Here is an 8,976-nt window from a genome sequence, read left to right on the forward strand (position 1 = left end):
TAACCCTGCGATGGACTAGCATCCCATCCAGGGGGGAGTATAAATAGTCGCTTCATGCTACAGAAACCGGAGATAAGCGCCGGCCTGATGAGCCTTCTGGCTCGTAAGCAGAGACTTCACTTATTGTTTCGCCGAAGGCAAGGTGAATATCGGTTAATAAAAACCGAGATGAAGTTGAGGTTTTTATTCACCAACATTCATAAAGTCTGAGGGAATATCGGAAACAATAATTTAAATTTGCCTGACAATAGAAGCAACTCAATTTCTTAGTAAATGATGCCATCATGCAAATCGACTATTACATAGTTGATTATTTGAATAATACACATTTGCTTTAAAACAATTAATTTATTCGTCTGTCACCTGAACAAAACAGCTTGTGGCTATTTTGAAAAACCGCTTGGGTGATTATCACGTAATAATAATCATCTCAATGACAAGCAATCAGCGCAGAGAACTTTCAGTAATTATACTAATAAGCATATAATTCCCATAGCACAAGACAATAATGAACAATAATATTATAATTCCATGAGTGCATGTTGATATGAGATCAACAACTCAATCATATCCATTAATTATTGTTTTATTAAATTTTCATTTGATTCTTAACACTTGGACAGATTTAAAGCCAATCAGTTTCCAGCGTGGTAACACTTGGCGCAATCAGTTTCCATATTATGTCATACTGTATAAGAGCTGTTAACTGAGAGTGAGTGAACCAATCAGAAAGCGAAGAACACAGCATCAGTGGTTCAAAATTTAATAACGTAAGGTATTATCTTTCCCCTTGTGCTTACTGTGTCATTATTCACTTTCTGTGTAATGGTTTTATCATTGTTTTTGTTTGTAGGAAATGGTAGCCATACCTGATTTATGAAGAAACTGAAGTTGTGCAGTAGTACAGCAACCTACTTTTACTCTCTGCAGATTAGCTTTCTTGGTTCATGGAAAACCCTTTTCATTATAATTGTAAATACATTGTGGCATGGAAGATATTCTCAAACAGGTCTGGAGAATGTTCACCACCAAAATTTCCCATTTTGTCTGGATCATATAAGTTCTTTCCTCCTTTTGTTTAGTGGTTGACTAGTGACTTGTGAAATTGTATGGTGCACAAGAGAGCTAAATGCAGTGTCTCCTTTAGTTGTAAAACATATATTAAAGGAACACAAATAATAATGTCATTGTTGTTGAGTAATGTTAGGATTTAGTACTGCCAGTGGTATTACAAGTGTCTCTTTTGAGTGGATTCCCCAATTTTCTGCTAACTTGACCCAAACAGATATATATAGGTGGAGAACAAATTTGGGAAAATGAAAGGAAAAAATACTAAACATACATCAGTTGATTATTACAATACACTATTTAATTGTTTTGTTCAATATTATTTGCACTAGAAAGAAAATTAACGACCATAAGAATTTAGTCTGTGATAAGGAAAAGTTTATTCTGACTAAAACCTATATTGGAAAATTATTTAGGCATTTGGGGTGCTTTTTCACAGGGTTACATTTGCATGGTATTAATTTTTATGTCAGTCCAATATTTTTCTTGAAAACTGTGTTGTCTCTATAACTTTGTCCTTTTTTGTGAAGCATGACATTTTCTTCTCTCAATTCAACATTTGATTTGTGTTGCTGATCTTGTTTTTCCAGCAAAAGTGTGTTATGTTGAATAATAATTATTTTTGTTATATAACTGTTTTTGCCCCCAGCAGCGCATGCTCTCATTGGTTACTTCAAGGTCACGTGACATCTAACAAAAACACTTTTGTCGTTCAAAAGTCTCTGAGTGGGCAACAGTGCAAAATCTATGACGTCAGAGGGTAACAGTGCACTGTTGCCCGCAAATATTGACCAACGACCACCGTTGCTGTTCCCATTGCATGTTTTCCTATTTGTGCTATATAACAAATCACTTAATGACTGGTCTCTCAGGAAACTGTTCATTTTGTTTCCCTCGTCTGTGCCTCAGGGGAACATTGAAATTTTTAGGGAAACAAAATGAACTGTTTCCCTCGGGACCAGTCATTAAGTGTTTACTGTTGGGATAATAGCAAAATTATTGACCTTGGGTGTTCGGTGACACAGCTACATTGTAAATCATAACCATTATGAAAATGATATCTGTTTTACCTTATTATAGTGAGCTAACTTTTTGGTGTGGTTTTTCTCACAGGTCTTATAATAGGCCAAAAGCAATTTGAGAAATTCATGGGGTTGTGCATCGTGTTCAATGCAGTTTGTTCTGTGCATGTAAATAATAATATGAAATGAAACATGTTTAGTGGCACTCAATATAATGCTAAGCAGTGTACTGCTGTCAATGGTGTGTGTGTCTTGGTGAAGGGGGGGGGGGGGGAGTTAGTACTGCAAAGGCATTGGCATGTCATTGTGGTAATGAGCTAAACCCAAATACTTAACTTCATGTTTCTTTGTGAAAGTTTTTGTTTTCGTTCTCGATTTTTCTCTGCCTAATGTCCAGCTCCTGCTTTTGATCCTTAAGGGTTTTCTACCTGTCTGACTAATTCTGTGTAACTTAGTGCTTCAGTTCTCTTGGCAGATTTTTGGCACTGACAAAGAAGGGGGCGTAGAATCTATATTAAGGGGTAGGGGAAATTCAATTCAGGGCAGATTATTATTGCAACTATTGTAATGTTATTGCATCACTCACCTTCATTGGTGAAATGTATTCATCCATGTGGCAAATTCTGTAGTCTTTGTGAGCCAGTAGCAAGTGGCCCTCGAATAAAAATTTTCTAGTGTGGTGAACTGTTGTGCTGGCATCAAAAGCCCAAAAAAGCGCTTTGCACATTGAACTAGAGCACCTTTGCTGACATTTTCAGTCTCTAAACGGAAAAAGCAGCTTACTTTGTTAAATAAACTTAACTCGCCCCTTGCAAAGAGTCCCATTAGCTTGAAAAAGCACACAATCCCCCGGTAGTCAGATGTGACAGTTGACATATTTTATTTTTAGTTACAGAAAACATAGCAATGAACGTTGTTAAAGGGAAGAAAATAACAGGGTTTGTTGTCAATATTTGCCGCTGTTTAATATAACAGGCAGCCGTTCTGTCGCCTTGGCTTATAAAGCGAGAAAACTTACATTGTATTACATGAACAATGTCGACAAGATATTAACTCGAAGTTAAAAACATACATGTACGCTATATGCATTTCAGGACAACTTACGACCCCAAAACCTCACAAACTATATCGAGTGGCGTGAAAGTCTAAGGCACTGGACTTCGCTTTTCTGTGTAAAACCAGTTACAACTGTGAAGACGAACACTAGCGGTAAAAAAACCTGCTTCTCTTCAAACTTCGATTTGAAAAAGTCTCTCTTGGTGTATGAAATCGGAATTCCACCTTCAAACACCTCTCAAAAATTTTCATATCAACGAAAAAAAAGTCATATTTGATATGTTTCGCGAAAATAATTTACCTCCAACATATTTCTGTTCTGAGCTTAAAGAGTAACCGACCACCTTAAGAAACGCAAAACTCTAAACAACGAACGTCAAATGAAGCTTCGAAGCTCGTCAAAAACTCTATTGCTTTAGGCGAGCTGGTTTTGGTCCGATCTCTTCCCTGACGGCTCTGAAGCATCGTTGAATGATGGCAGATTCAGATCATCTTTTTGCAAATTTTCTCAGAGAAACGCCAGCGGCGTGACAGCCTCCACAATGACGTGGTGGATTTTGATTTGTCGTCCGCCATTTTGAAAATGGAATGGCGGCAACACAAGTGTGATTCTAGTGCGCATGTCTAGCGGTTTTTGCGCTCTGTCATCTGTTCGCCGGAAAATGACAGCCGTTGATTAAATCAAAAAAATAAGGTCGCTGTTTGAAAGATAAGGATTTTGTCACAATTTTTGACGAGTTTTGATGTTTTTCCAAAAATTGAAGGGGTGTACAAATTGTGTAAAAATTGTTTTCGCGTGGTAAATGCACCTTTCGTGTGACTTTACGGTGAATGGAGGTAACGAGAAATGCAATGCTTACTTTTTTGACAGTGTTGGCTTTTGTCGCAAGCTTCTCGAACGGTTTTTGCAAGTTCTTGGTTTTCTGGGAGGACCAGAAATTCCCTTAAACCCTGTTTTGGCGATGTTCGGCCGGTGGAATTGGGGAGAGCTTCGAACTTATCGGTGGAGACTAGTTCGTCGAGTGGTTGCGATACAGGACAATGCCTCTTTGTCTGTGTCGGTAAAGAGACATTGAAAAACCTTGTGACGTTCCAGATACTCTCTATAATACTCTGAACAATAAAGGAAGACAACTGGTGAATTATAGACAGGGTGGTGAATGGTGACACGCTTACAAAAGATATTTTGGCAAGCATGCTCAAAGCGATATTAAAATGGAGTATGCAAAGATGAAAGAACTCAGGCAAATTGAGCTCCACGTTTCTCCAAATTTTAATACGAATTTATAATTATCATGAAAGCAAAATACATCTTTCGCTCTTTACACAGCATTTTTTGTTAAATTTATAGAAGAGCGATGAAAGCCAGCAAACAGAAACTGAGATAAATCGGTGAAAAGATTATACACTGTATGATACACAGAGACCAGGCAAAAAAGTGCTTCATCCTGGAAAGCCCACTTACTGACATTAAACAGCTCAGAGAAAATTAATTTGCCCCTTGATTTGCTTGCCTTTTAAAATAAAAATTCATCAGATCCTAACGTGATCAAGAGACGTCATTAATGTTATTTTTCTTTCAGAAAGTAAATCCTTTTTTTTCCATATTTAACAATTGACAAGAAACTACAAAAATTTTACAAGGATCAGTTCAGACAACACAGTGCATATTGCAGAACTGATCTAAACTTGAGACATTTCACACATGCATGCTACATTGTACTTGATGGAGCATAGACAACTAGGAAACATCCCTGAAAGGGGCATTCCACAAAATTAATATTTTCAGCTGTATAGCAAGAAGTTCACTCTAGCATCTGCCGACTGGCGTAGGTGGTATTATCCTAAAAAGATGATTGTATATTAAGTAGATGGAATCCAGTCATCAGTATAATACACATATGCAAGGGCTATTCCATGTGGGTCCCAATGCTCAAGAAGATGTTTGTTTTTAATTTTAATTTTTTCTCTGACAACTTGTCATTGAATGTGTTTGAAGGTGTTCTGGGTTTCGACGTCACTACATGTATCTGAAGCATTACTGGGTTGGCAACTCATCAGATCAAAAGCATTCGCAAAGTTTGCGTGCAGGTGCAAACAACATGCATTTGTGATGTTTTTGCTTGAATATGTTGTCCCCATTTTTTTTTATAAGTACAACATTTAAAAAAGTGGCATCTTAAAGTTCTGTGATGGTCCAAAAAGTTCATAACTGAAAAAAGGTTAAGGACTGGTATTCAGTTCTAAGAAGAAACTGAAAAGTTTGACAATGTGAAGAGTACTAAAGAAACTGCTTAAAACTCAACAGCATTGTCTGGATTTCTCAGTGACTTTATCCAGTCTTTTGTTCCACACTACCAACATCAACAAAGTGAACTCAATAAGATTATTGTGGTTTATTGCTGAGAAAAAAAGGCTGAATTTCTTCTCGCTCCTTTTAGAGCAAATATTTCACAAAACTGCCGCAAATAATACCAGGTGGATCCATCTCCCTAAGGACAAAAAACGAAAATGAATGTTATTGTCCATGAGATGCATATAATCTACAATATCATAATGATATTATTATTTTCCTAGACACAGGAAACTGCACATATCAGTTTTTATGGGGGCTGTGAAAATTAGTACAAAAAGTCATTCTTATTACACAACCAAGACAAAGAAAACATGATGAGCTAACCATATAAACATACTATAAACCACACATAAACCAATGACCCTTAACTGTTTGCCTTAACACATGTTCTTAAATTTTTTGAGTCTAACCATAATTTTGCCTTGGACGTTGGGTTGAACATAGATTTGCAAATAATGGCCAGTCAAGGGGGAAAGAAAAATACCATCTTCCAAGTTTTGACATAGATGTTGACACCAAGTGTGTTGCATTATTACAATAACGATAGATCATTATTATTTGGTGATTGTGGAAGCTAGACTACAATTAAGTCACTCGGGTGCCACTTTGAAGCAGTATTTCCCCGTCAATAATCCTAGGATTAACAGGAAGCAGGGCCTGGACTTTGTACTTTTATTTAACAAATTGTTCTTTTCCTAATATATCGATGTTCCATTAATTAACAGGCCAACAGTCTCCCGAACATGGGTGTATCAGTTGATTGCACAGGGTATTTTGGTGGGCAAGTATTTATGATTCTGTAATCAAGCCTCACTATGGTAATAAATTAAAAAATGTTATTGATCACACTACTGTGCAACTAGAACTTCTTCTGAGTGTAATCTCAGAGGCCAGTCTTGCAACCAATTTACCTTTTCATTGAAGAAATGCCCTGAGACAGGGACAAAGAACTTCAATATTTTCTGTGTAGTTCTGGCCAGTACTTGTGTTCATTCCAACTTCACAAGTTGGCAAGGTGTTTTCTTTTAGACAGCTGCCTTTATGGAGGCAGTCAGGAGGTTAAGTGGCTATTGCAGAGTGGCAGCACTCTAAATGAACTGCTGCCTTGGTTCAAGGAGAAGGTTGACAACTTTCAAATAATGCTCTTAGAACATGTTACGTTTAATTAACGCATTGTAAATACATGTATGATTGATTGTAAAGGTGATTTCAGAAAACCCTGCCCAAATTATCTTGTTGATGAAAACTGTTGAGATTGCATGGGCAATACCCTAGTGTGCAAACTGAACCAAACGTTGTGAACACTTCATGCTTCAAAAACAAATGTGGAACACTCACCGTAGCCTCGGTTAGTTTCTGCAGCGCATATTCCCAAACAAATTTAACTGGGTTTGGATCTCAAGGCCCAAAAATTCCACACAAATATATTACACAGATCTGATGTGTCTCCTTAAATTAAATCACCACGATCTCACTTCCAAAATTCACACCGTCAAGAGTTATAAAGTGACACAGGCACAAGACGGGATCAAACGATCGAAATGGACACTTCGCGTCTCATGCACGATTTGTGCTCCCTATCTGGCGCATGCGCAGTCGTTTTTCAGCTCTGTCCTAAGATAGCAGATCGCGCGTGGAGCATGTCAATTGACACCAGGGCGCAGAAAAAGAAAAGAATTATTTTCTGCGCCCTGATTGACACCCTATCCAAGGCGCTTATACGTGCCACGTGTGATTGACATAATACGTTGAACATTTTTCGTGCGCAAATTCTTGCGGAAAAATTAATTTAAAATTGATTTAAAAATAATTTTTCAGAATTTTTTTTTCGGGAAAATATACTTCACAGCTCACCGATTCAAGATTTGCAAAAACAAGAAATTTGAGCGAGACGCTTAAATTTACCTTTACCGAAACAAAGGTAAGGATCATGCGACGACACAAGCCTCGTTTGTGATGACTTTTGTTATCTCCTCTGTCGATTTTATACAAAAATCTTTTGCACTAGTGAGTTTTCTTATATTTGCTCATCAGTCCCATTAAACCTGACACTGTGTGCATGATGGCGGCTATTGAATCCGCTGCCGCAGATTAAAAACTTAAAAGCCACAAAGTGCGGTAACGTCCAGGGGGTAACGTCTTCGTTTTCTGACCTCGTCTGTATTTCAGGTGTTTTATCTGCAAGAGTCGTAATAATAAAGAGATTGAATTCGTGCCTAAAGTGCCATATCCCCAAGAGCCATATCACTTATAGTTCTTGACTCCATTTATCCCGCAGTTTGGTGAGACCAAGACCAAATACTTCGTTTCGTAATCTCTCCGGATATTTTAACAGCTGAATACCAGATATTACCAGATATGTTAACAGCTGAATGCCAGATATTACCCGATATTTTAACAGCTAATAATTAGACTTCCCTCCAGACATTCAACTTAATTAAAATTGGACTGATCTGCATCAATGTAACGTGCTGTTTGAGTGTAAGACACTTAACACTCAACCAAAATCGGCGAGAGGGATATTCCTTTGAAGTTACATCTTAAATCTATCTGCCTATCGTATTCCTAGAGTTTTGTTAATCAGTGAAGGATTTAAAGTCAAAGTTTAATCTCCATCGAAGATTATCACAAGCTCAATAGTTTATGCACGTTCATCAACTGTGTATTGTACTCGTATCGAGAAACGAACTCTTTTAGCACAAAAAAAATTGCAGCGCTAACTCGATGCTAACAGGCTTCTCGTCTTACGAAATCAAAGCTTTCAATTAAGGCAATTAAAGAAGTAACCCAGACAAAAGGAAACCCCCGGGGGAAACCCATCCACCGACGGATCTCTTGCCCGTCTTTACAGCCTTTAATAAGCCAATATTCGACTATGGATGTTATTTATCTACCCTTTAGTCCTTACAGGGTGGCAAGCGTCACAAAACCGTAGCTATTACCAGTCGAATTAATCAATGAAACCGAAAAATGTTCTTTTGTCGAGTCAGCGGCATCAAAAAGACCAAAACTTAGCTTTATAGATCCTGTTCACTTTCGTGAATGACACCCGCAGCGCACAATTTTCATGGAGAAAGAGTTCAATAGACCTTTTTCGCTTGTCCATCTCGTTTTCCCAATACAGATCATGTGATAATACTCAGGAGGTTTGGTCCTTTGTTTTACTCAGTAAAAGAGAGCGCATGCAAGCATGAATATGTCTGCATGCACTCTTTTTAATGAACAAAAGAAAGGACCAAACCTCCTGAGTCTGCATTGAGAAAACAAAATGCACAAGCGAAAAAGGTCTATTCCCGAAGGGATAATTTTGCTCACGTATTTTTGTTTGAAGCATAGCTCAGTGCTGTGACGTTAGCACTTTCCATGTCGGCGTATTATCATTCATCTCCAATAAAATCTTCGATAGAAGATCATCTCTTACCTGGGAATGATCAAGTCAAAATGTTACTAACGGGAATTATAAAGCCAGGAAGT

At 37.7% G+C, this 8,976-nt stretch overlaps 2 long non-coding RNA genes across 2 annotated transcripts in view; one reads left to right on the top strand and one right to left on the bottom strand.

Moving 5' to 3' along the window:
• Window positions 1-1,701, top strand: part of LOC138006186 (uncharacterized) — a 2,921-nt gene extending 1,220 nt beyond the window's left edge. Inside the window, exon 2 of the long non-coding RNA XR_011123863.1 lies at window positions 854-1,701. This is a non-coding gene — a long non-coding RNA (uncharacterized lncRNA). The remainder of the gene's footprint in view (window positions 1-853) is intronic.
• Window positions 1,702-5,522: 3,821 nt separating this feature from the next.
• LOC138006189 (uncharacterized) lies at window positions 5,523-7,070 on the bottom strand. The gene is made up of 2 exons (XR_011123864.1): window positions 6,841-7,070; window positions 5,523-5,638 (listed from the first exon to the last, which is right to left on the bottom strand). It is a non-coding gene; the product is annotated as an uncharacterized lncRNA (long non-coding RNA).
• Between the last annotated feature and the right edge of the window lie 1,906 nt (window positions 7,071-8,976).

This window comes from Montipora foliosa, chromosome 6 (genome assembly GCF_036669935.1).
Source record: "Montipora foliosa isolate CH-2021 chromosome 6, ASM3666993v2, whole genome shotgun sequence".
Classification (NCBI taxonomy): Eukaryota; Metazoa; Cnidaria; class Anthozoa; order Scleractinia; family Acroporidae; genus Montipora; species Montipora foliosa.